Source organism: Macaca mulatta, chromosome 19 (genome assembly GCF_049350105.2).
Source record: "Macaca mulatta isolate MMU2019108-1 chromosome 19, T2T-MMU8v2.0, whole genome shotgun sequence".
Classification (NCBI taxonomy): Eukaryota; Metazoa; Chordata; class Mammalia; order Primates; family Cercopithecidae; genus Macaca; species Macaca mulatta.
Window position 1 is genome coordinate 46,083,572 of NC_133424.1, and position 26,720 is coordinate 46,110,291.

General features: G+C 43.9%; 1 protein-coding gene and 1 long non-coding RNA gene across 3 annotated transcripts in view; both read left to right on the forward strand.

The window, feature by feature from the left end:
- The window catches only part of ZNF181 (zinc finger protein 181), a 103,711-nt gene extending 98,989 nt beyond the window's left edge, over positions 1-4,722 (forward strand). The window contains exon 10 of the transcript XR_013410462.1: positions 4,655-4,722. The gene's annotated coding sequence lies outside the window, so the exon portion shown is untranslated. The remainder of the gene's footprint in view (positions 1-4,654) is intronic.
- Positions 4,723-4,734: 12 nt separating this feature from the next.
- On the forward strand, positions 4,735-17,918 carry LOC100425381 (uncharacterized). Of its 2 annotated transcripts, XR_001441365.3 has the most exons (6): positions 4,735-4,907; positions 5,085-5,199; positions 6,040-6,259; positions 8,179-8,301; positions 15,633-15,801; positions 17,694-17,918. It is a non-coding gene; the product is annotated as an uncharacterized LOC100425381 (long non-coding RNA). The 2 variants fall into 2 exon arrangements; XR_013410471.1 differs by lacking the exons at positions 4,735-4,907; positions 5,085-5,199; positions 15,633-15,801; positions 17,694-17,918 and adding an exon at positions 9,592-10,706 and having other exon boundaries at positions 5,996-6,259; positions 8,179-9,291.
- Positions 17,919-26,720: the final 8,802 nt, after the last annotated feature.

Below are 26,720 nucleotides of genomic sequence, written 5' to 3' on the forward strand. Positions count from 1 at the left end.
CTAAATTTGGAGTCTGTGATTCAGGTGAGCAAGTGCAGTCTACTCCCCATTGAAAATATGAATTGAGGGCCAGGCACGGTGGCTCACGCCTGTAATCCCAGCACTTTGGGAGGCCGAGGCGGGTGGATCACGAGGTCAGGAGATCGAGACCATCCTGGCTAACACGGTGAAACCCCGTCTCCACTAAAAATACAAAAAATTAGCTGGGCGTGTTGACAGGTGCCTGTAGTCCCAGCTACTCGGGAGGCTGAGGCAGGAGAATCGCTTGAACGTGGGAGGCGGAGGTTGCAGTGAGCCGAGATCGCACCACTGCACTCCAGCCTGGGTGACAGAGCAAGACTCTGTCTCAAAAAAAAAAAAAAAGAAAATACGAATTGAGCTTGAGAAAAAAAAATGGATTATACTGGACTATGTAAATTGCCTGTGTCAGAATTTAACAAGTCTAGTGAAACAAAATTAAACAAGGACATAGAGAATGTGAGTAACTCAAGACCAATGTAATATATGTGTAGATACTCTGGTCTATATATCAGGTTATGCACTCACTGAGTCTCAGGAACATACAAAGTTCAGGTATATCCATTGCCCAAAGTAAATACTTAATGAAGTTACAAAGTAGAGACTATAATTTATATCCCCTCATCACAATTCAGTAAATAGTAGCAGATAATGAAAAAAATTTCCAAAAAGCTTCACTCACTTGGAAATTTTTTAACATTTATGAATAACTTCCAGATAGAAGAGGAAACTCCTAAATGAGTTTGCAAAGTAAATTGCAAAAGAAAACAGCTCACCAAAATAAACAAACAAACAAACAAAACCCCACGGTTACAGGAAATAGCTAAAGTTGCACATCATGTTGAAAACTTACGTATTGTCACTGGACCCCCAAGATTCTATAATCTGCTTTGTGATGCTGGGGCAGCCTCCTCTGCCAGTTGACCCCTCCCCGCCAGCAAAATGGGTAAACAGACACTGGCATATCCATACAATGGGTTACCACTAAAAAGTAAGATGGAACGAACCATGGATTTATGCAACGACACAGATTAATCTAAAAGTCAGCATGCTGACCAAAAAGAGAGCATGGTCACACACACACATGCAAGACTACATGAGTCAATTTACATGAAATTCTAGAAATGGCAAAATTAATCTATAATGTTTCTTTTTGTTTGTTTGTTTTGTTTTGTTTTGTTTTGTTTGAGACGGAGTCGCTCAGACTGGAGTGCAACGGTACGATCTCGGCTCATTGCAACCTCTGCCTCCCGGGTTCAAGCGATTCTCCTGCCTCAGCCTCCTGAGTAGCTGGGACTACAGGTGTCTGCCACCATGCCTGGCTAATTTTTTGTATTTTTAGTTGAGACGGAGTTTCACCATATTAGCCAGAATGGTATCAGTCTCCTGACCTCATGATCCGCCCGCCTCGGCCTCCCAAAGTGCTGGGATTACAGGTGTGAGTCACCGTGCCTGACCATAATTTATAATGTTTAATAGATAAGTGGTTGTTTGATCTATTGATCAATGGTCATAGATCAATGTTTGTTTGGGGCTAGATATATGGAGGGATTGAGAGGGAAGGGGCAAAAGGAAATTTTGAGGAGATCGAATATTCTTATATCTGTATCTTAATTACCTTGTTAGGTGCTTATGAGCATGCATTTGTCAAAACTTACTGAATGAATACATTTTATTTTACTTGAATTTTACCTCCAAAACTTGATTTGAAAAAAACAAAGCAAAGGTAGAAAGAATATCATTCTAAAATCATTGTTTTACAAAAAGGTTTTGCTACACAGATGAAATTGGCCATAATAATGGCAGAGAAGGCCAGATTTTCTTTATAACTGTTGTAACAGTTTTTAAACATGAAAAAGGTTCATTTAAAAAACAATATTAAGATAGGGGCATGGCAGAGAACGGGAAGATGGTCAGCGGGGAGGAGCAGAGTAAGAAGAGAGCAAAGACACAAGCACTCTTGTGTGCAGAAAAGGCATGGTGAACACAGGGGTAAAAATCACTAGCCCTTCTCAGAGCAATTCCACCATTCTCTGAAGGAAAGTCCATGGACCATGAGAACCCTCCACCTTCTGGGACATATACCTGGACTGTGGGACTTTGACCCATGTTGGATCAGCCAGATCCCCTTTCCCTGGAGCAGTTTTGTCAGCACAGGAAGAGAACAGCTCAGCCCTTGGAGAGAGAGTCATTTATGGGTAGGATGCCCTGGCTTCCTGCAGCTGGCAAGTATGAAAGTTGATTATATAAATTGAGCCATTCTTGTTATACCCAACTAAAACAGAATTGGAAGGCCATGAGGAGAAAACACACTCAGGGCATGCCAAGCAGGTAATTCTATGCCAGCCTAGCTGCTGAAATTGCCTGCTGTAACCCAAAAACAGTTTTATGTAGTAGTTTCTGAAACAACCTGCTGGACTCTATGACTACTTTCACCCACTGCTATCACTTACCAATCCTAGCTTGCCAGCTCCCCAAAACTTTACTAGTGCCTTTGCAAAACAAATTGTCTTTGCTCTTTTTAATGAAACCTCTAACCTTCTATTTGTTCTTCTAAAAGGCTGCCCAGCTGTATGCCCTGAATTGCAATTTTCACTTCCCAAATAAAATGGTTTATATTTAGAGATGTAGCTCTGTATTTTGACTTCGACCCAAGGCCCTGATTTGCTCACTGCTGTGATCCAGTTGCACCTCTAGGTTCAGTCAATCCTCTCCAATTCTTCAGGGATTGTCCCAGGATAGGTTAGTTTTGGTTGTCCTAGCTTCTCATATAAATAGGGACATGCAGTATGCATTCCTGTGCAAGGATTCTTTTCACTTAGCAGAATGTTGTAGTTTTTGACTTTTCTTGTCTGTCATCAGGGGTTATTTTCTTTGATAGCTGAGTAATACGAATACTTCATAATTTCTTTTTCTCTTCTCATGTGGATTGGTATCAGGGATATTTCCAGATTGTGCTTATTATGAATAAGGCTTTTATGAATTTTGCCTACTATGCAAGGCTTTTTGTGTCATGCAAGCCTTATTGTGTACATATGTTTTCATTTCTCTTGAGGAAATAACTCAGAATGGAAGTGCTGAGTAAGAATAAGTGTATGTTTAGTTTTATAGTAAGTTTTATGATATTTTTTCAATGTGATTCAACCATTTCATATTATCATTGCAATGAGAAATGTTCCATGTTTTCATTTCTCTTGAGGAAATAATTCAGAATGGAAGCACTGAGTAAGAATAAGTATATGTTTAGTTTTACAGTAAGTTTTATGACATTTTTTCAATGTGGTTGTACCATTTCATATTATCATTACAATGAGAAGTGTTCCACATTTTCATTTCTCTCAAGGAAATAATTCTGAATGGAAGTGCTGAGTAAGAATAAGTGTATTTTTACTTTTATAATAAGTTTTATGACATTTTCTCAATGTGATTGTACCATTTTATATTATTGTAAAGTAAGAAGTGTTCCAGGTGCTTCACACCCCTACAGGCATTCTGGTGGATGAGCAATGGCATCTCAGTGTGGTTTTCACTTAAACTTCCCTGATGATTAATAATGTTGAGCATTTTTGATGGGCTTATTGAACATTTCTGAATCAACTTTTGGAAAGGGATTATTGTCCAAATGTTTTGCCCAGTTTTTTTAATTGGGTGGTTTGCCTTATTGTTATTCTATCATTTTTATTGTTAGGTTTTGAAGGGAGGGAGAGAGAGAGAGAGTTGGTGGCTCTACAGCAACACAGGTTTATTGCCAGTACGACTTGCAGAGAGGGGACCAGCTTAGTGCCAGAGCTCACTGCCGCTTACAGGCTGGGGTAATTACAGGCCTGGGCAGGAGGGGTCTGGGCCGTATGGCTTGCTGCCCGGGAGGATATTGATAAAGATGTTCCTTGGGCCTTTGCCCAGCAGGATGTGATAAGGAAGTCATGTGGCTGGGCAGGATGTTTCTCACAGCCCAGGGCCCCATGGAATGTTTCACTCTGACCAGGGTCTGTAAAATGGCAGGGGCTTGCAAAATAATGCAACTTGGACTAACAATTGTTATTAATCCTAAAGGGAGAAGGAGATTCAGCAAGAATGGTGAAAGGAGAATTATAATTTGGGCATCTCATTTCATGATCAATATCTCATGGTGGGGTAAGAACAGGGGCAGTCAGGATCGGAGGGTCTGGCAGACAGGTCAGCTGAATCCGTGTCTACTAATGAAGCAGGAGCCAGGATCCACATGATGAAAGTGGCCACAGTCAGGAAGTCTGAAATTTTCTCAGCAGAAAAGAAGAAAGAGCAGACGGGCTGAGTGGCCCTGCTGTCTGAAGGGGCCTCAGTTTTATCCTCCAACACCTTGGGGCTCCACTGGTGCTCACCTTTCTTCTCCAAGCCTAGGTCTTCAGCAGTGAGTACACAGGGAAGGTAGGGGGCAGGGGCAGCTCTCCTCCACCCAACAATAGTGGCAGTGGCAGCAGCAGGAGTACTGGAATTTGGGGTTACAGAGCTTACAGCTGTCAGATGTGTTTGGAAAGTTCCTTCTTGACAGAGAGTGTCTGGAAACTTTTTCTCCCTGTGTCTTGCCTGGCTTTAGTGAGGCTGAAGATCTGGGTGAATGGCCTCCATCAACATTTTCCTTCCTCCACCTCTCCAGTAGCAGAGCGCAGATAAGACTGGACGGGACAGCCCTGCTGAACCCACAGCAGACCTCCAAAGAGGTCTGTATAAGCTGGCGATGCCACTGCCTTTGGCAAATGGGCTCAGAGAAGATGTTTGGGCTTTCTTACTCAAGGTGTCTTCTGGGTGTTTCGAACAGAGGCTTCCTTTCAGGGGTCCAGGACTGCACTGGAAGGAAGTGACCACAAGATGATACCGTTGTTCTTCCAGACACTCCCGCTGTTATGAGGGTGAGGGGGCAGCGCTTCTCTAATCATCCTTCCTTTGCTACTTTTTCCCTCTGCCTTAGCTTTTCCTTTCCTGCACTTTCCTGGGGACTTCAACTCAGTCTTCCTGAGACAAGGATGGAGGGGAGGACGGGATAGGCCAGCCTCGTAGAGGTCACTAACTGCTCAAACCCCAAACAGAAAGGAGTCATTTGCAGCCTGGAGGAGGACTCTACCATTCCAAGATATTCAGCTGACCACCCAAGCAGTGGCTCCTGAGACCTCCACACTCGACAGAGTCCCGCACACATTCAAGGTAAGAACCCTAGAGAGGAGCCCAGAGCCTGCGGAATCAGACACCGCCTCCTAGCGGTGATGTCCGACCGAAACGGCGCGGGACTGCAGTAAACCTGGGCGAGCAAGGTCGAGGAGAGCTCTGTGCCGGGACCCCGAGGCGATCCAGACCAGATGGGGAACACTGGGGGCACTGGCGGGGGGCGAGGGGCGCGTATGAAGCTTGCAGAAGAGGTTGCCCGTGAAGAGCAGCCTGTGCTCTGCACACCCCGTTCAGCCCGATGCAGTTGAGCCGCCGTTAGAACGCGTGGAGAGGAAGGGTGCGCGAGGCCAGGGCTGGAAGAAATGCCGCAGAGGGCAAAGCGCGAGGTCCAACGGTCCAGCCCCAGCAGGGACTCTCGAGCTTCGGGATTCCGCTTACCGGGTATCGGCTGTTTAGACCCAGACCGGCCCCTGCGCGATGTGAGCACTGCTCAGGACTGCAGCTGCTGGGCACCAGCAGCCAGGTCTGCAGGCTCCGCGAAGCCTGGCCCAGACCGTAGCTTCTGCAAGCAGTGCGGATGTATCCTGGGGTCACTGGAAGGCAGCGCCTGCTCAGAGCCAGAGTACAGAAGCAGCCCAGGTCTTCCCAGCACCAGGTTCACTGGAAGTGCCAGGTGTGGGAGAGGGAGCTGGGGAGGGAAGAGGACTGTACTGGTTCCCAAGCTGAATGATGTACCCAAGAGGCCAGGTAGCTGCAGCAGGTGCTAAGGTGAGGAGGAGAGGCTATCATGGGGTGCAAATATGGAGCACACAAGGCCGGACCCTCTTCCTTTCAGGCAGCTGCTGCTGATGACATCAGATTCCCCTCTCCCCTCCTCAGGCCACCACCTCCTTCATGCTCCTTTCTGATCACCTCTCCAAGTCCTGGTGTCAGGAGCCTTCTCTGTGGCCGCCCTGGAGAGACTTGAGCCTGGGACGTGACCTGCTGGGCTGTGAAGGTTTCTGAGAAGGGAAACCTGTGGTCTGACCTGCCTGGATGCTGCACCCAACCTCATCTCTTCCTGGGAGGCAGGCTCTCTTCGCTTGTTTCTACAAATTTGGTAAAACAGCGTTTAAGTCCTAGTCCCTGGTAGTGACCCTGCCAGGATTTGACCCAGGCTGTCTGACTCTATTTATGCACACATCATATATTACCGTTTTCTATTGTCCTTAGGCCATGGCACACATGTAACGAACACTTAACGTGGCCCACCAGGAAGTCTTTCCTTTTTGGTTCAACTCAGATCTTGGCCATTGGCCACAATGGGGCCTTGGTCTCCTCTGAAGATGACCTGGGACTGCTGTTCACAGGCAAATCCCCATTGGGCATTTCTATTCTCATTGAGCTTGCAGCAAACCATGAAGGTGTCTGTGGCCTATCTTCTCCCAAAGCCAAGGACGGGAGATGGTACATCAGGTGGGCACAGGATTCATGCTGATTTAAAAGCTTTATGGCAGGGCACAGTGGCTCCTGCCTGTAATCTCAACACTTTGGGAGGCCGAGGCAGGAGAAATGCTTGAGACCAGGAGTTTGAGACCAACCTGAGCAACATAGTAAAACCCTGTCTCTACAAAAAAAAAAAAAAATTAAATTAGCTGGGCATGGTGGCATACGCCTATAGTCCCAGCTACTCAGGAGGCTGAGGTGGGAGGATCACTTGAGCCCAGGAGTATGAGGTTATAGTGATCTATGATCACACAACTGCACTACAGCCTGGGCAACAGAGCGAGACCCCGTCTTTTTTGTTTTGTTTTGTTTTGTTTTTGTGATGGAGTCTTACTCTGTTGCACAGGCTGAAGTGCAGTGGTACAATCACTGCAACCTCTGCCTCCTGGGTTCGAGCAATCCTCCTGCCTCAGCCTCCTGAGTAGCTGGGATTACAGGCACCCACCACACCGCCCAGCTAATTTTTGTATTTTTAGTCGAGATAGTGTTTCACAGTGTTGTCCAGGCTGGTCTTGAACTCCTGAACTCAGGTGATCCACCCACCTTGGCCTCCCAAAATGCTGGGATTACAGACATGAGCCACTGCACCTGGCCCTGTCTCTTTTTTTAGAAAGACTTTTCAGAATCCTAGTCAATATTGACAATTTATCAATATTAACTTTTCCAGTACAGGAGCATGATATATGTCTCCATATATTTAGGTCTTTTAAGATTTAAGATTTTCTCTCAACAATATTTTGTAGCAAGATCAACAAGCTAATTGGCCCCGGAACTATTTTTGTAAGGCCAGTGACTAAATACAGTGTTAACATTTTTGGCCAGGTGCAGTGCCTCATGCCTGTAATCCCAGCACTTTGGGAGGCCGAGGCGGGTGGATCACCTGAGGTCAGGTGTTCAACACCAGCCTGGCCAACATGATGAAACCCCATCTCTACTAAACATACAAAAAATTAGCTGGGTGTGGTGGCAGGCGCCTGTAATCCCAGCTACTCGAGAGGCTGAGGCAGGAGAATTGCTTGGACTGGGAGGCAGAGGTTATAGTGAGCCAAGACCGTGCCACTGCACTCCAGCCCTGGGCAACAAGAGCGAAACTCTGTCTCAAAGAAAAAGAAAAATTTGAGAAGCTAAAAATATAAAAACGAGAATATGTGGAAAAAACCATAAGCAACCCATAACGCCATATTTACTATCTGAATTTTTAAGAGAAAATTTGTAACCACGGTTTTGTAGTTTTCTGTGAATCGAACTTGCACAGCTTCTGTTAATTTATTCCTAAGTATTTTATGTGAGTTGTAAACACTACTGTAAATGGTTTCATCCCAATTTTAGTTTTCAATCATTCATCAATGGTATACAGAAAATACATTTTAAAAATACGTATTGACTTGTATACTGAGACCTTGGTAAATTCACTTTTGAATTCTGGTAGCATCTTTGTTTTCTATGAATCATGTTTATGTGAATAAAGCTACTTTAACTTCTGTTTTAATCTGCATGCCTTTTTCTTTCTCTTTCTTACCTTTACATTTGCAGAAACCAACAACTGTCAGCATTAACACCATCAGGCATTTCTCTTCTCATTTAACCTTGCAGCCAACCACACAGCTATCTGTGCGTGATCTCTCCCCAAGCGCAAGGACATGAGATACAGATCAGGTAGGTGCAAGATCCATGCTGTCTTAAAAAGTCATATAAGGCCAATATGTCTTGTAGCAATTCCAGACCAGTACTGGCTGTGGCCTGTTAGGAACTGGGTCGCACAGCAGGAGGTGATGGCAGGTGAGCGGGTATTACCGCTTAAGCTCCGCCGCCTGTCAGATCAGCAGCGGCATTAGATGCTTATAGGAGTGCGAACCCTACTGTGAACTGCGCATGCGAGGGATCCAGGTTTCACATTCCTTATGAGAATCTAATGCCTGAGAATAGTTTCATTCCAAAACCATCTCCCCACTACCCATGGAAAAATTTTCTTCCACGAAACCAGTTTCTGGTGCCAAAAAGGTTGGGGACTGCTGCCATAGACCAGCTTTCTGGATTCTGGCTGAAATGGACAACTTACCAATATTAATTCTTCACTCTACCAGCTGATACACACACACACACACAAACAAACACACACATTCATACATGTATTGGTATATGGTAGTTTACAGAAAAATAATTGTTTTATATATATTGATCTTGTATACTGGCACCTTGCTAAATTCACACCTTACTTTTTATAATTTCTTTGTAGATGGCATAGGATTTTCTGCATACACAATCATGATTTCTGCGCATTGAGTAATTTTATCTTTTCCTGTATGATTTTAATTTTTCTTATCCTCTACATTTGTTACAACCTCCAATACAATATTGAATCCAAGAGAAGTCAATGGACTTCATTTTCTACTTCCTGATCTTGGGGGGAAATATTCAGTATGCTGTTAACTGAAGGTTTTTTTTTCTTCAATGCATGCATTGTCACATAAAAGAAATAAGGAAATTCCGTCCACTTCCTACTTTACTGAAAGATTTTTTTGAACAGAATGTTAGCTTTTTTCAATTAGTTTGTTCACAACTTTTGGGACAAATTGTATCAGCTGATTCTTTTCTAATAGCTTTTTTGAGAGATAATTCATGTACAATACAATCCACATATTTAAAGTATAGAATTCGGCCGGGCGCGGTGGCTCACGCCTGTAATCCCAGCACTTTGGGAGGCCGAGGCGGGCGGATCACAAGGTCAGGAGATCGAGACCACGGTGAAACCCCGTCTCTACTAAAAATACAAAAAATTAGCTGGGCGCGGTTGTGGGCGCCTGTAGTCCCAGCTACTCGGGAGGCTGAGGCAGGAGAATGGCGTGAACCCGGGAGGCGGAGCTTGCAGTGAGCCGAGATCACGCCACTGCACTCCAGCCTGGGCGACAGAGCAAGACTCCGTCTCAAAAAAAAAAAAAAAAAAAGTATAGAATTCAATGGCTATTAGTGTATTCACAGAAATGTACAACCATCAACACAATTTGGTAAAATATTCATCACTCCAAAAAGAAATTTTGTACACCTTAGCCATCACCTTCTAATACCACCACACCTCCCAGTTCTAGGCAAGCATTAATCGACTTTCTCTCTCTACGAGTTTACCTACTCTGGATATTTCCTGTATGAAATCATAGACTATGTGGTTCTTTCTGGCTGGATTCATTCATGTATTATAATGGTATTATATGGTGTATACATAACACAAAATTTACCATTTTTACAATTTCTAAATGTATAGTTCACTGGCATTTACTACATTTATATTGTTATACAACCATCGCCACTATTCATATCCAGAACTTTTTCATTATCCTAAGTTGAAACTCTGTACCTGTTAAACAATAACTCTCCAGTGCACATTCCCCACAGCTCTGGTAACCTCTATTCTGTCTCTATGAATTTGCCTATTCCAGGTATATCATATAAGTAGAACGATACATTTGTCCTTCCATGTCCAGATTTTTTTACCTGGCATAGTTTTTTTTTCAGGTTTTATCCATATTGTAGCATGTATTAGAATTTCCTTCCTTTTAAGGCTGAATAATATGCCATTGGATGTTTTGTTTCCAGATTCCTACATTGCTGGTTACCTGGGTTGCTTCCAGCTTTTGGCTATTGTGGATGATGCCACTGTGAACACGGGGTACTACTGGGAAATAGAGTATACAATGAACTTGACGTTTATCCAACAACATAGACACATCTCAAAGCCATCATGCTTATCAACAAGCACCCACACCCGAAACTACATACTCTGATTCTGTGTATAACAAATTTTAGAAATAGCAAGATTAATATGAAATGTCAGAAAGCAGATAAATGGTTGTTTGTGGTTAGATATGTGGAGGAACTAACAACAAAGGAGCATAAGGGGATTTTTTAGGATGATGGAAATGGTCTATACCTGAATTATGGTGAGTCCTTGAGTGTACACATTTGTTAAAACTGAGCAAACATAAAACAGATGCATTTTTCACATAAATTTTACCTCCAAAAGGTTCATATGAAAAAAAAAACAAAAAACATTTGATGCAAAGGCAGTCACGTCATGCTAACGTCATTGATTGTTTTATAGGCAATTGCTATTGCACTAGATGAAATCGAAGATAATTGGGGCAGAGATAGACTATGTGGTTCTTTGTGGCTGGACTCACTTACATAACATAATGGTTTCACATTGTGTATACACAACATAAAATTTACCATTTTAACATTTTTAAATGTACAATTCACTGGCAATAAGTACATCTATATTGTTGTACATCTATCGCCACTCTCCATCTCCAAAACTTTTGTTCCTATTAGTTTGTAATATATTTTAGATAATTAATTTAGAAAAGATTAATGTTAAGGAAAGGGTATGGTGGATAATAGGAAGGCAAGCAGTGGGGGTGCTGGGCAGGGGGTAAGGCAGGAAGAAAGGCAAAGCAGCAAGTAAGCTTAGATGCAGAGAAGGCTCGATAACATGCAGACCTTGTCAGAGCATCTGCTGCAATATACCCTGATGAGAAGTTCATGTGCGATGAAACTCCAACTCCTGGGACTCATGTGTGGGACAGTGGGACCCTGATGCTGTCAGATCAGTCAGATCCCCCTTCTCCAGAGCAGATTGGTCAGCACAGGGAGACAACAGCTCAGATCTTTGCCCTGTGAGGTCACTTATGGGAGGGGCTGCCCTGACCCCCCACATCCGACTCCCCCGTGCTATAGTTTGGTTTGTGTGACCCCTCCAAATCTCATGTTGCAATGTGATCCCCAGTGTTAGAGGTGGAGCCTGATGGGAAGTGTTTAGGTCATGGGGTTGGAGCCCCCATGATGTCTTGGAGCTTTCCTCACAGTGATGAGTGAGTCCTCACTCTATTAAGCCCTGCAAGAGCTGATCGTTAAAAACAGCCTGGCACCTTCCTCCCCTCCTCTCTCATTTCTTCTCTTGCCAAGCGATCTTTGCACATGCCAGCTCCTCTTCACCAGAAGCAGATCCTGGCATCATCCTTCTTATATAGCCTGCAGGACTGTGAGCCAAAGAAACCTCTTTTCTTTATAAATTACCCAGTCTCAGGTATTCTTTTATAGCAACACAAAAATGAATGAAGACATCCCTCTCTTCAATGCTGCAGGAACTGTTTTCATTACAGGTTTGAGCTGCTCTATAATTTCACATAAATGGGAGCATACATTATGCACTGTTCTTAAGCCTTAAGGTGTCTTTCATTCAGCATCATGTTTCTGTGATCCATCCGTGTTGTTGCCTGTTATCAGGAATTCATTCATCTTGATATCCGAGTATGAATGCACCATGGTTTGTTTTTGCTTTCTATATAAATAGACATCTGAGATACTTCCAAGTTTTACATATTATGAATAAGGCTCCTGTGAACTTTTCTGGTACAAGTGATTCTGTGTCCATGTGTTTTTATTTCTCTCAGGTTAATACTTAGGAATGAAATTGCTCAGTCAGACTAGATATATGTGTGTTTTCTGAGAAACCATATGAACTTTTTTCCAAAGTGGTTTTACAATTTTATATTCTCTCCAGAAATGAAGAAGAGTTCCAGGTACTCCATATGCCTGCCAACATTTGGATACCTGGGTTGGATACCTTTTAAACTTTATCCATTTTGGTGGCTGTGTAGTGGTGTTTTAAATTTTCATTTCTCTAATGACGAATGATGTTGAATACTTTTACATGTGCTTGTTTTATGATGTTTCTTTATAGGAGAATTGTTCAAGTATTTTGCCCATTTATTATGTGACTGGGCATTTTGTAGTTGACTTGTAGGAGTTCTTTATAGATCTTGCACACTTGTCCTTTGCTAGATAAATGTTTTGCCAATAATTTTCCCAGTTTATAGCTTATGGTTTGCCTATTTATTTTCTGAATTAAATACATTTGGGGCAAACATTTTAAATCTATGGGTTTTTTGTTAATCTCGTTATGGTTTCCAGATAACAAATTTTCTTTTGATGCAATCTCATTTCTCAGTATCTTATTTTATAATCGTTTTATTCTTAAAAACTCCTTTGTAGCCCAAGGGATTAATCAGGGTCTCTTACATTTTGTTCTAAGACATTTATAATTTTTTGAAAATCTTGTTCTTTGAATCCATCTGGAATTTGTTTTCATAATAGCCTGAGGTGAGGATGTCAGCATTTCTCCCATACACACAACCAATGATCTTAGATCTCGACTGCATGTTTGAGGAGGAGAAAGAGGAGGAGTCCATCCATCATTCCTCTGTTTTCTCCCTTCTTATTTTTTTTGAGACAGGGTCTTGCTGTCACTCAGGCTGGAGTGCAGTGGCACAATCATGGCTCACTACAACCTCCAACTCCTGGGCTCAAATGATCCTCCTGCCTCAGCCTGAGTAGCTGGAACTATAGGCGCATGCCTGGCTAATTTTTTGTATCTTCTTATAGAGATGGAGTTGTGCCATGTTGCCCAGAATGGTCTTAAACTCCTGGGCTCAAGCGATCCGCCGCCTTGGCCTCCCAAAGTGCTGGGATTACAGGCATGAGCCACTGAGCCCAACCTTCCCTTCTTATTTTTGGATGCCATCTGTGTGATTTGCTTCCATAGTCCCTGTGATCAAGTATTCATTAATGAGAAAAAATCTCCCCCTGCCCAGAACAGCAAATTCCTGGACCCTTTCTCTCACACACACTCCCATCATTCAATTCCACAATACTTTGCTACATGTACACAATCTAAAGTGAATGTGCAAATCCACTTCTCATGCCCCCCACTGGTGTTGCTGTGTCCAAGCCATCATTACCCTCCATCTTAGGGGCTCAGCCTCCTGACTGGTCTCTCAGCCTCCGTGCTCATCCAAGCAACCAAAATCATCTGCTTAAAACCTATGGCAGATGATGCTGTCCTTTGCTTTAAGCCCTCCAGTCATTCCCATCTCTGAGGATGTCATCAGTTTATGATGACAACCTACAAGGCCCTCCCTATTTTGTGTGTCCCCATCCCTCTCTGGTCTCCTTGCCCCTACTCTCTCTCGTGCTGACCACAGCCCCATCAGCTTACTGACTGCTCCACGAGGATGCCACCCATCCTCCCTTCGATCCTTTGCAGTGGCTACTTCCGCTATTTCCAGTGTTCTTCCCTCACACGTCTGCGTCGGTCACTTGATGGCCCCCTTCTAGACCTTGCTCAAAACTCACCTTCCTAGTGAGGTTGTCCTGTCTTCCACGTGAACATTGAGACTGCTGCTTCTCCTTACTTCAAGTGTCAAACCTCCATCGGCAATTTTATTCTTCATAACGTGTTACCAGCTAAACTGCCACATGATTTACGTGTCATTGCGATTGTTGCTTATTTTCTCCGCCCCCCTCAACTCGAATGTAAGCTCTACTACTTATAATAGGTCCCAGTTCATCCCAGATGCTCAATAAATATGGCAAATTGACACATAAATGAGTCAACTGCCTTCTGAATATTACTGATTCATCCACAGGGTTTCACACTATTAAAAACTGAACACTATTAAAAGCTGAACTCACCCTACCAAAACAACACATGTCCATTTGTCTAAGCCAAGTGGCTAGAGTCGCCCTGGTCGTGTGTGGCAGTTACTCATCTCACTGCCTTCCCTCTTCTGTTACTTCCTCTCCAGCCACTCTCAGCTCCTCTGGAACAGGAGCTCATTGTCTCGTCTTTGCTTTGATCATGCAAAGAACCCCCGAAGCCCCTTTACCTCTGTTCTGCCACCCATTGGATTCTTCCTTCCGAGGAAGTACAAGAATGTTTCTAAAATCTACATATCATCATTTCACTTCTTTGCTTTCACTGCTTTCATGACTCTGCATACCTTCAGCATGACTGACAAGTGCCCATCATGATACATTAATTTGTCCGTTATCTGGCCCCTGCTGATCATTACAGCTGTATACCCAGGCTTGACTTCATTCTCCAGCTGCACCTGACTACCTTCCTGGTGTCCCACAGGCTCACAGCCTCTCTGGCTTCCTTGACTTTTCACATAATATTTCCTTGATGTGAAAAAAGCCTTGCTCTACCTAGAGGCTTCCTACTACTTCTTGAGGTACAATTAAAGTTCCTTCTCTCCCGTATTTAATACTATGTCTTTCTTACCTGCTCTCCGATCCCTAGCACGAAGTCCTGTTTAAATTTTTGGTTTGCGTCTGTCTCTCCTACTAGACTATAAGTTCTTGTAGGTCACGATATGTCTTTGAACCGCATCTCACCAGTGACTAGCACAGTGTCTAGTGCAGGTTCATCACTAAGTAAATGTTTAATAAAATAATACGTAAGAAGCTGGCAGAAATTCTTGGGTTTTCCCTCTTTCCTCCATCTGAAGGTGGTTTTCCTGGGTTATAAAATGCCTTAGAAAGTATTGAGTTTTCAACAATGAAATCTAGTTTAGACTCAGCCTGGCTCTATGATCAGCCATGAGTTGGGTGGAGCGGCAACTTTTGCAATTTGAGATTTTAGTGGTTTAAATAGGGACAAACTGTATCTTTTCCCACATAGGCCCAATCCAGGTACTTACTTGAAAATAATTTATTTTTCTTTCTTTTTTTTCTTTTTGGGATGGAGTTTCACTCTTCTTGCCCAGGCTATAATGCGGTGGCGCGATCGTGGCTCTCTGCAACCTCTGCCTCCCGGGTTCAAGCAATTTTCCTGCCTCAGACACCTGAGTAGGTGGGATTACAGGCACCCACCAACACACCCAGCTAATTTTTTGTATTTTTAGTAGAGATAGGATTTCACCATGTTGGTCAGGCTGGTCTTGAACTCCTGACCTCAGGTGATCCACCCTCCTTGGCCTCCCAAAGTGCTGGGATTACAGGCATGGGCTACTGCGCCCGGCCTGAAAATAATTTTTTGTAGGACTTTTTAAAGGAGTATGATAACTTTTGAGTCATATATTTTATCCTAGTCTTAAAATGTTTCCATAATTACCCAGTGGCATGAGCTCTTTCTTTCATTGTTCTTGCAGGCCCAAGAGCCTGGATGCCAAGCCTATCCTCTCCATGTGAAGCACCAACTTGAGGGTGTCAACTTAAAATATGAGACCCGTAAACTTGGAAAGGAGGACTTTATTTCTTGAGAAGCGTTGCAAACTGCAGGCTCTGGAAAGTGACACCTCCAGCAGAGACCACAAACAGGTACTCTGAGGGAGAAAGGGTGGGATAGGAGTTTTATGCCAAACAGGTTGGCTAAATAGACATATCCAACAGGTCACTGGGGGAACTATGAATATTCATGAAAGGGGGTCATATATGTGCTTGATAAGCAAACATATGTGTTACATACATCCCATGTTTACCTTCGCATGGAGATATAACATTAAATGCAGTAAAATTAGGCTCTGTATGTTAAAAGGTGAAACACGGCCGGGCGCGGTGGCTCACGCCTGTAATCCCAGCACTTTGGGAGGCCGAGGCGGGCGGATCACAAGGTCAGGAGATCGAGACCACGGTGAAACCCCGTCTCTACTAAAAATACAAAAAATTAGCCGGGCGCGGTTGTGGGCGCCTGTGGTCCCAGCTACTCGGGAGGCTGAGGCAGGAGAATGGCGTGAACCCGGGAGGCGGAGCTTGCAGTGAGCCGAGATCGCGCCACTGCACTCCAGCCTGGGCGACAGAGCGAGACTCCGTCTCAAAAAAAAAAAAAAAAAAAAAAAAAAAAAAGGTGAAACACAGGGCACGAAGGCACTTTGTACACAGCCTTGGTGAACCAGCCAGAACCAGTCCATGGTTGAATACTTTGTAGGCTGGTCAGTTTGTCACGTCAAAATAGCAAAAAGGGTTGGGAGTCAGGCCGCAGCAGCAGGCAGTTGGTTGAAGTCAGCGGTGGGGTGTTCCATTCTTTGTTTTTCCAGGGCTGGTTTCTGTTTAATTTAGGAAAAACAAACAAACAAACAAACAAACAAAAAACCTGGTAACAGTTAGTAAGGAAGTGGTATACGGAGGCGCAATTTCTCGTCTCCTTATGGCCGGGAAACTTAGTTTTTAGTTTTTCTGGGGTCGCCTTGGCCAAGAGGGGTCCTTTCAGTCAATCAGAGGGCTCAGGGTTTTATTATTGATTTGTTTATTTATTTTTCTAAGATGGAGTCTTGCTCTGTCACTCAGGCTGGAGTGCAGTGGCAAGATCTTGGTTCACTGCAACCTCCGCCTCCCGGGTTCAAGCAATTCTGCCTCAGCCTCCCGAGCAGCTGCGATTATAAGCACATGCCACCATGCCCGGGTAATTTTTGCATTTTTGTAGAGATGGGGTTTCACCATGTTGGCCAGACTGGTCTCAAACTCCTGACCTCAGGTGATCCACCTCCCTCGGCCTTCCAAAGTGCTGAGATTACTAGCGTGAGCCACCTCACCTGGACTCAGGGTTTTATTTTTATTTCACGGTGGAATTCCTGGCTCCAATCTAATTTTTTTTTTTAAAAAAAGACACAGAAAAGATAATTCAAACATTTTTAAAAGACTAAAACCATAAAGTGTGGTTTCCTGTCACACAGCAGGGAGGATCTGACCTTCGGGGAGGTCAGATGGTGCAGAGGAAGCACAGAGGGAGGTGGCAAGGGCATTTCCTGGTCTCTCTTTCTCTAGACCTCGCCTCCTCCTGGGCTGATATCCTCACACTCTCCATGGAGACGTCAGAAGTTAGCACAAACAGTCCTAGAGCGTGCTACTTCCATATCACATTAGCTGAGCCACAGAAAATTTGGAAATGTCAAGTCTGGCTCAACCTGTCACCATTTATAGAAGGCATCATCCCTCCTTCTAGACTGGCCTAAAAGTGAAGACCCAGAGCAGACGACTCATTAACATGAAGGCAGCTTTAGATATTTAATCCGGAAAAGCAAGTAAAAGGACCATGGAGACAAATGGGTTAAGAGAAAAGGAACAGCTTGCCAGCCGCGGGGTGGGAGTTGCCAGAGGTGCTACCAGTCCCAAGACTAGAAGGAAACTGTCCCAGAGCTTGGGTCTTCAGGCTTACAGACAAAACCAGAGTGGAGCACAGTTGGTACTTACAAGTCTCTCTTTCCTCCCCACAGTGGACCTTCTCAAACCGGGGTATTGACCTCTGATGAACCCCCATCCAAACCCGTGCCTTCCATCATAAAAAGAAGCACTTTGAGGTGCTCAACTTCAAGCTTGCTAGAGAAGGAGGAAAAGCGGGTTGAGTTTGACATAATTAGAATGGGTTGAGCAGAGTAAGTTTCTTTCATGGTGGACGGCGACCACCCACTGCCATTTCTACAAGAAGATTTTGCTTCCTAGGCACTGAGTTCCTGGTTCTTTCACTAGAAAAAAATGAGTATGTTGGCAATCCAGTACTTCCAACTTCTGTGAAGACCTGGGCAGGCGACGGGAGCTTGGGGACGGGGGCGGGGCCCAAAGACAAGGCTGCCATTTGCTGTGCCCACCACAGAGGGACATTTACTCTACCTGAAGCACAAGTATTTTCTCAGTGATGTTGGCTCCTACAAAGTCGAAAGGGGTAGGCTCCCTGGCTTACGCCCCAGGAGTTTGGACTGAAAGGGAGACTAAAAGGGTCTTCCTCTAAGTTTATGATGTTGCCCTCCCCTGGCTACAACAGATGTGCTCTGGCCATAAGCATCCCAGGTTCTCTGAGTGATGGGGTGGGTATGGAAATGTTCCCAAACACAGGTATGGGGGTGTCCCCTCCCACTGTACCAATCCATGCCCAGGGCTGGAAGGTCCCTGGTGCTCTGAACTGGATTCATAAGCAGTAGCATCTCCAACCACAAGTATGGTGTCAGCCCCTCCAACAGTACCACATGTGTTCCCATGCCTGATAGAAAGTGGGAACATGTGTTTATTAGCCAGGTGGGCCCCAAATGCTCTGATAAGGTGCAGAAAGAGGACTCTTTGTCACTGTTGTGCTGTGCCCTCCTATTGCAACACATGTGCTCTGAACAGGTGGAGCCCAGGTGCTTTGCATGTAGGCAGACACAAGAGGGCCTCTAAGCACAAGTGTGGTGTTGGAACCCTCAAGGCTACAGATGCATTCTGGCCAGGTGTGTCCCGGGTGGTCTGACTATAGACAGCAATAGAATTCTCTCCAGCACAATTATAGAGAGGCCCGTCCAACTGATGTGCTCTAGCAGGATGAAACCTGGGTGATCCCAACACAAGGAGGAACAGAAGTTTCTTCTGAGACATGCTCCTTCTTAGCGATGCTGTCTCCTTGAATAGTAACAGGTATGCTTTGGCTGGGTGGGCCTCAGGCACTCTGACTGTAGCCAGGAAGGAAAGGTCTCCCAGAACAGATTTCTGCTCTGTAGCGCTGATCTTCCCTCATTGCAACAGGGATGCTATAGGCTGGCAGGACCTCGTGCTCAGGTCTAAGCCCCTCCTAGAATAAGCTGTGGTTCTGGGTGTTCTCCTCAGCTCTTCTGTAGATTTCAGTGCCCCCTGACAAGGAGCCAGGGTTTGGGACAGACACAATGGCTGCAAAGCTGCCACTACCCAAAGGGGCTTAGATATTAATGGTGCATGCCACTGCTGCGGTGACCCTTTCTCGGACGGTCATCCTTTGATCCCTATTTTTTTTTATCATCCTCCTCCTGTGCTATCCCTTTTCTGTGAGCTCCTGGAAAAGGAGTAGTCTCTTAATTTTTTTTTTTTTAACTTTTTTGAGACGGAGTCTTACTCTTATCGCCCAGGCTGGAGTGCAGTGGCATGATCTCAGCTCACTGCAACCTCCATCTCCTGGGTTCAAGCGATTCTCCTGTCTCAGGCCTCCACCTCTCAGGTTCAAGTGATTTTCCTGCCCCTGCCTCTGCCTCCTGGGTTCAAGCAAACCTCCGTCTCCTGGATTCAAGTGATTCTCCTGCCTCAGGCTCCCAAGTAGGTGGGACTACAGGTGTGCGCAAGCACGCCCAGCTAATTTTTGTATTTTTAGTAGAGATGGGGGTTTCACCATGTTGGCCAGGCTGGTCTCAAACTCCTGACCTCAGGTGATCTGCCCGCCTCAGCCTCCCAAAGTGCTGGGATTACAGGCGTGAGCCACCATGCCCGGCCCGCAGTCTCTTTTAAGCAAGGATCAGGGGAGCAATCGGATGGCCCAGATAGTGCTCCTGCTATTGAAGGAGCCCAGATGTTGCTCAGATAGCAACAGGAAAAGAAGTCACTTTCCCCCTGCAGGTTGGATCAGTACTTTTCCTAAGTGGCTGCACTTCTTCGAGGTGCAAGCATACAGTGCTGTCTTTCTGAGAGCCCCGGCGTGACACCAAGGGGAGGCCCCCTTCTGATGTAAACACTGAGCTTACTGGGTTGCATAAGGCCTCTCATATATCAGGGGTGATATAAACTGAGGGGGTAAAGGTGGCCGTATTGCTCCCAGGAACTGTGTTCAGAAGATGCACAGGTGCAGCAGGAGGATTCCTGCCAGAAGCAGGAACGGAGAGGACGGGGACAAAAAGGAGGATGGTGGCCCGGGGGCCGGGCAGGGTGAGGCTTACTGAGGAAGTTGTCCGTGAAGAGCAGTTTGTGTGCTGTCTGACACTGAGAGTCTAGTAAGAAATTTGGAGAGAGAGGTCTCCTAGCTGCGTGTTCCTCCAAGGCAAACCATGCTAGATGCTTGTGACATGTCACTGGAACACACACCAGAGAAAGGGTGTGCTAGAGCAGAGAGGAAAGACAAGTCACCGAAGGGCAAAGGGGAGTCCCAGCAGGACTTTTGAGAGCTTGAGACAGCTCATGCTCTTCGCAGGTGCTTGGCACCAGGCATGCCCAATGACATGGAAAAGCATTCAGGACTGTGTATTATAGGACCCCACATAGCCGTCACCCCCAGATCGCCAGGTGCGCAGGCTCCTCAGCACCTAACCTAGGGGCAGCAACTAGGTTAGGGCTAGGTTGTGAGTCTCCTAGCCCTTTTCTCTGGGGTTATTGGAGGTCAGAGGTCAGAGTGTCCTAGATCCTGCCAGGATGGGGCCCTGGCTCACAAGAGATCAGGGTAGGAGAGGTGGGGCTGTGGCCAGCAGGGATCAACTCTGTCTTATGCCATTACTGGTGCACCCAGGTGGCCCAGCAGGGCTGCAGCTGCAAAACACATGCTCTAATGCGGAGGAGAGACCAAGCAGTGTGGGGCATGATTTGTCCTGACCTCTTCCTTTCAGACAACCTCTGCAGAGGACACCAGTTTGCTCCCACAACATCCCCTTCCCATATTGTAGCTCAGGGCTACCACACACTGTTTCCTCCAGGGATCCCTCTAGGGCCCCCAAGTCCTGGAGCGGGCATATCTTCTCTGTGGCCACCTAGGAAGGTGTGGGTCCATGGGCATGAGGTATGAGTCCAGTTGGGCTGTGAAGGTTTCTGAGATGGGTACTTGGCACCTCGATCCTCCCACATCCTGCACCCCTTACCATCCCTTCCAGGCAAGCAGGTATCCTTCCCTCTTTTAACAAATTTTTCAAATTGAAAACAGCATTTAGGACTTAGCACCTTCCTCAGGTCACCCATGTGGGCATAAGGGAGAGTCAGGATTTGAACTCAGACTGTCTGATTCCAGAGTTTATCCACTGACCACCTGACAGTGGTGATGCCTCATCATATGTGTCATGTATTTACATTTTTAAATAGTCCTTAGGGTACTTAGCACCATGGTACGCCTGTCATGAGAGTATTCACTGCCTGCATCAGAAGATGCAGGGTGGAGAGCACCAATTGTCAGCACAACCATATTGGGCATTTGCTAGATGAGTCTTGCACAAACCACATAGCTGTCTGTGAACTGTCTTCTCCCAGGTACAGGACAGGAGACCACTTAGGTGCAAGATACACCCTGTCTTAAGAGGCTTATGCTCCAAGGACACCAACATCTCTTATGACAATTCCATAGACCTACTTTTCAGGATCCTGGGTGAAATTGGCAATTTACTGATATCAAATAGTGCACTGTATCAGGATGGTAAACAGTTCCTTATATTTAGAACTCTTTTTCTTTTTCTTTTTCTTTTTTTTGACAGAGTTTCACTCTTGTTTCCCAGGCCGGACTGCAATAGTATAATCTCAGCTCCCTATAGCCTCCACCTCCCAGGTTCAAGTGATTCCCCTGCCTCAGCCACTGGAGTAGCTGGGACTACAGGCATGCACCACTATGCCCAGCTAATTTTGTATTTTTAGTAGACATGGGGTTTCACCATGTTGGTCAGGCTGGTCTTGAACTCCTGACCTCAGGTGATCTACCTACCTTGGTTTCCCAAAGGTGTGAGCCACCGTGCCCAGTCTTTAGAATGCTGTAATTTTCTCTCAGAGACTATTTTGTGGTTGGGGTTGACAAATTACAGTTCATGAGCTGAATTTTTTCCAGCCTGTTTCTGTAATACCAATAACCTTAGAATGGTGATAAGAGTTTCCAAAGTTTATAGAAAAGAGGAAAGGGAAAAAGAAAGAAAAAAAGAAAGAAAAACAGAGGAAAATATGCAACAGGGACCATATGCAATCTGCAGAGCCTGTAATATTTACTATCCTTTGTATTTCTGTCCTTTGTATTTCTGGCAAATACAGAAAAATTTGCCAACACTTCTTTTGTGATTTTCAGTGTATAAGTCTTCTACAGTATTTACTAATTTATCCTTATGTATTTTATAAGTTTTTTGTATACTATTGTAAATGGTATCTTTTACATTTTAGTTTTCAGTATTCACTACTGGAAAATACAGTTGATTTTTATATATGCACCTTGTATGCTGGAACTTTGCTAAATTCACTCTTTACTTTTAGTAGTTTCTTTGTAAATTCCTTAGGATATTCTATGTACACAATCATGTTTTCTATGAATAGAGTTTTGCTTCTTCCTTTTAATTCTGTATGCCTTTTATATTTGTTTCTTACCCTTATATTTGCTACAACCTCCAGTAAAATGTTGAGAAAAAGTAGAGATATAGACATAGTTTTACAGTCCCTGATCTTAGGGGAAAAGTATTCAAGACGCTATTGAGTGAAAGTTTGTGTCATATGCACTTAATCACTCAAAAGAAACATTCTCTAATTCCTAGTTTGCTAAAAGATGTCAAATTGTGTTAATTTCTTTGCCCATTTTGTTAATTTATTTTAGTTCCCACATCTGAGGCAGAACATGTGGTATTTATCTCTCTGTTCTTGGTTTATTTCACTTAACATAATGTTCTCCAGGCTCATTCATTTGCCACAAATGACATGGTTTTATTTTTTTAATGACTGAATAGTATTCTATTGTGTATATATAATGCATTTTCTTTATCCATTATCTGTTGGTGGACATTTAGATTGATTCCATATCTTAGCTATTGTGATTAGTGTTTCAATAAAGATTGGGGTGCTAACCAACCACACAAGGCTTAATTAGCTTGACAATTCTTACACAAAGTGGAGATTTCCAAAAGATACCGCATTCATTGAGTAAATTAGGAAAACTAAAACCTGCCTGGCAAGAATGATGAAGAGGCATACCTGTGGAGGCTTTGGATCTTGTTGGAAAAGATTAAAAGGAAAGAAATCTCTCCTTGAAATTCTTAACCAAAGTCTCTACCTTCTGGAGTTAGACATCATATTATCCAAGCAATTCCATATCAATCATTTTGTGTAAAGTAGTACTGAGTTGGTAGTGGCCCCATATATTACATCTATACCCACAAAAGAATTTTTTAAGGACTTAAACAGCTCAACTAGCAAAAACCAAATAATCCCATTTTAAAAAATGGGCAAAGGACATGAACAGACACTTCTCAAAAGAGGATATACAAGTGGCCAACAAACATATGAAAAAATATTCGTCATCACTAATCATCAGAGAAATGCAAATCAAAACCACAACAAGGTATCATCTCACATCAGTCCGAACGGCTACTACTAAAAAGTCAAAAAGCCTTTATTTAAATAATTTTTATTTAAAATCTTGTAATCACAGTGTACTTTGTATTTTGCCTTCTAATATCAGTAATTTTGAAATTTTAAAAAGGTAACTATTTTGTCAGCATATTTGAAAAGTCAACTTGGTTGGGCGTGGTGGCTCAAGCCTGTAATCCCAGCACTTTGGGAGGCCGAGACGGGTGGATCACGAGGTCAGGAGATCGAGACCATCCTGGCTAACACGGTGAAACACCGTCTCTACTAAAAAATACAAAAAACTAGCCGGGCGAGGTGGTGGGCGTCTGTAGTCCCAGCTACTCGGGAGGCTGAGGCAGGAGAATGGCGTAAACCTGGGAGGCGGAGCTTGCAGTGAGCTGAGATCCGGCCACTGCACTCCAGCCTGGGCGACAGAGCGAGACTCCGTCTCAAAAAAAAAAAAAAAGAAAAGAAAAAGAAAAGTCAACTTAATTTCCAAGTTCTACATTTCATTCAGATTTTTTATTAAAAAAAAATACAAAAAACTAGCCGGGCGAGGTGGCGGGCACCTGTAGTCCCAGCTACTTGGGAGGCTGAGGCAGGAGAATGGCGTAAACCTGGGAGGAGGAGCTTGCAGTGAGCTGAGATCCGGCCACTGCACTCCACCCTGGGTGACAGAGCGAGACTCCGCCTCAAAAAAAAAAAAAAAAAAAAATTAAACTCTTTGCACTTTAGATTGTTTCTGCTAATAGAACACATTTTATATAAAATCCTGATTATAACACAATTGATAATTTTTCTTGAAATGAGGCAGGATAAATGTATACTAGAAAGTAAATATAGGATAATAATTTTTAGTAGAGACGGGGCTTCACCATGTTAGCCAGGATGGTCTTGATCTCCTGACCTTGTGATCTGCCCACCTTGGTCTCCCAAAGTGCTGGGATTACAGGCGTGAGCCACCGCGCCCGGCCTGTGTGAGGTACTTAACTGTGAAGTGTAAAAGCTTAAATCTTTAGGATAAAGTAGACAAAAAATATTTTATGACCTCAAGGGAAGGAAGGATTTCTTAAATAAAACAAAAAAGCATATATGATAAAGAAAAATACAGGTAAATTCAAGGATTCTGTTCATCAAAGAAGTAAAACAAAACAAAAAAAAAAAACATACCACAAACTGGAAGAAGATATTTGCATCACGTATAACTGGAAAATGTTATTGTGAGGAATGCTAATGAATCAATAAGAGAAAGATACATGGCCAAATAGAAATACGGGTAAAATACATTATTAGGCATTTCACAGAAAAAGAAACTCAAGGCCAGGCGCAGTGGCTCACGCCTCTAATCCCAGCACTTTGGGAGGCCGAGGTGGTGGATCACAAGGTCAAGAGATCGAGACCATCCTGGACAACATGGTGAAACCCTGTCTCTACTAGAATACAAAAAATTAGCTGAATGTGTATTCCCATGCCTGTAGTCCCAGCTACTTGAGACGCTGAGGCAGGGGAATCACTTGAACCCGGGAGGCAGAGGTTGCAGTGAGCTGAGATTGTGCCACTGCACTCCAGCCTGGCAACAGAACAAGAGTCCATCTCAAAAAAAAAAAAAAAAAAAAAAAAAAAAAAAAAAAAAAAAAACAAGAAAAGAAAAGAAAAGAAAAAAGAAAACTCAACTAGTCAACTAGTCAACTCAACTTAAAAATATATATAATTTCATTAGCATTTCCAGACATGCAAATTAAAACCATAAGGAGTTACTAGTTCAAATCCACAAGATTGTCAAAAATTTGAAAGTTGAGAAATAAAGCCATGTAGCATTATCTAATAAAGTTGAATATGTACATATGATATATTCTAATAATTTAACTCCTAAAAGTCTATACCCTAAATAAATTGAGTGAGTGTGTGAAGCAGGCAGCTCTATTCATAATATCAAACACTTCAAAAGAGTGAATAAAGAAATTGTGATATGAATTACTTCATATAAGTAAAAATGAATAAACTACAACTAATGTGGTTGTATCCTGTAAAAAAGCAGAGCAAAAGAAAAATGTTGCAGATAAATGCATACAGTATGATTCTGTTTACTGAAAGAGAAAAATAGATAAAATTAAGCCAACTTTTGTGCACTAGTTTGGCCAATGGCCAAGGCAGGCCCTTGCGAGACTGTGTCACAGGAAGCAGGAGATTATGAGTCCAGGAGCCGCATCTTTGTTCTGAAATAGATCTCATTTCTGATCCCTTATATGCAAGGACAGGCTGAGACTACACATTATATCCACCCTGAGGGGATTTAGGAGAAGCTTAAGGTTGTGACAACAAACTTGTGCCTGGGCCCAGGATTAGGCCTGCCTAAATGTGTGTGTCGGAAGGAGAGGTGCTAGGCCTAACTAAATGAGGGATGGTGGTGGTGGTGTTGAAACTGGCCCAATTTTATTTTATTTATTTTTTTAATCTCACTTTAAGTTCTGGGATACATGTGCAGAACATGCAGGTTTGTTACATAGGTATACATGTGCCATGGTGGTTTGCTGCACCTATCAACCTGTCATCTAGGTTTTAAGCCCCACATGCATTAGGTATTTGTCCTAATGTTCTCCCACCCCTTGCCCCCCACCCCCCAACAGGCCCCAGTGTGTGATGTTCCCCTCCCTGTATCCATGTGTTTTCATAAAACTGGCCCAATTTTAAACTTACATCCTTTCCAGGAAAATGATCGCCAGGTGTCCTGGCTAATATCAGGAAACTGAGGCTTTCTGGATCACCAAGCACAGAAAATGAGATGCACCTGCTGCCTGTTGACCAACCGCTCTTCTTTACCCCTCCCTAATTCCTATTTTTTCCCCTACATGGTTACCATGAGATGCTAGACCCCTCATTCAACCACCTGCTGCCTGTTGATCAATTCCTCTTTTTTTTTTTTTTTTTTTTGAGCTTCCTATTTTCCTTCCCCATTATATGTACCCCTAACTTAAGTCAGAAAGGAAGGACAGATTTGAGGTTTGACTCTTGTCTCTCTGGCTGATGTCACCCATGAAATAATGAAAGCTCTCTTCCCTGGCAATACTCATCACCTCAGTGTTTGGCTCTCTGAGTGACAAGCCACAGGACCTGGACTGTACCCCTAGTGTTTGGTAACAGTGAGTGTGCTAGGCCTCAGAAAATTTTCTCAATGAGACAGGAAAAAGAAGCAAAGAGTTGTACCCTTTCTACTAAAACTGGTTTCAATTTAGGATAGCATG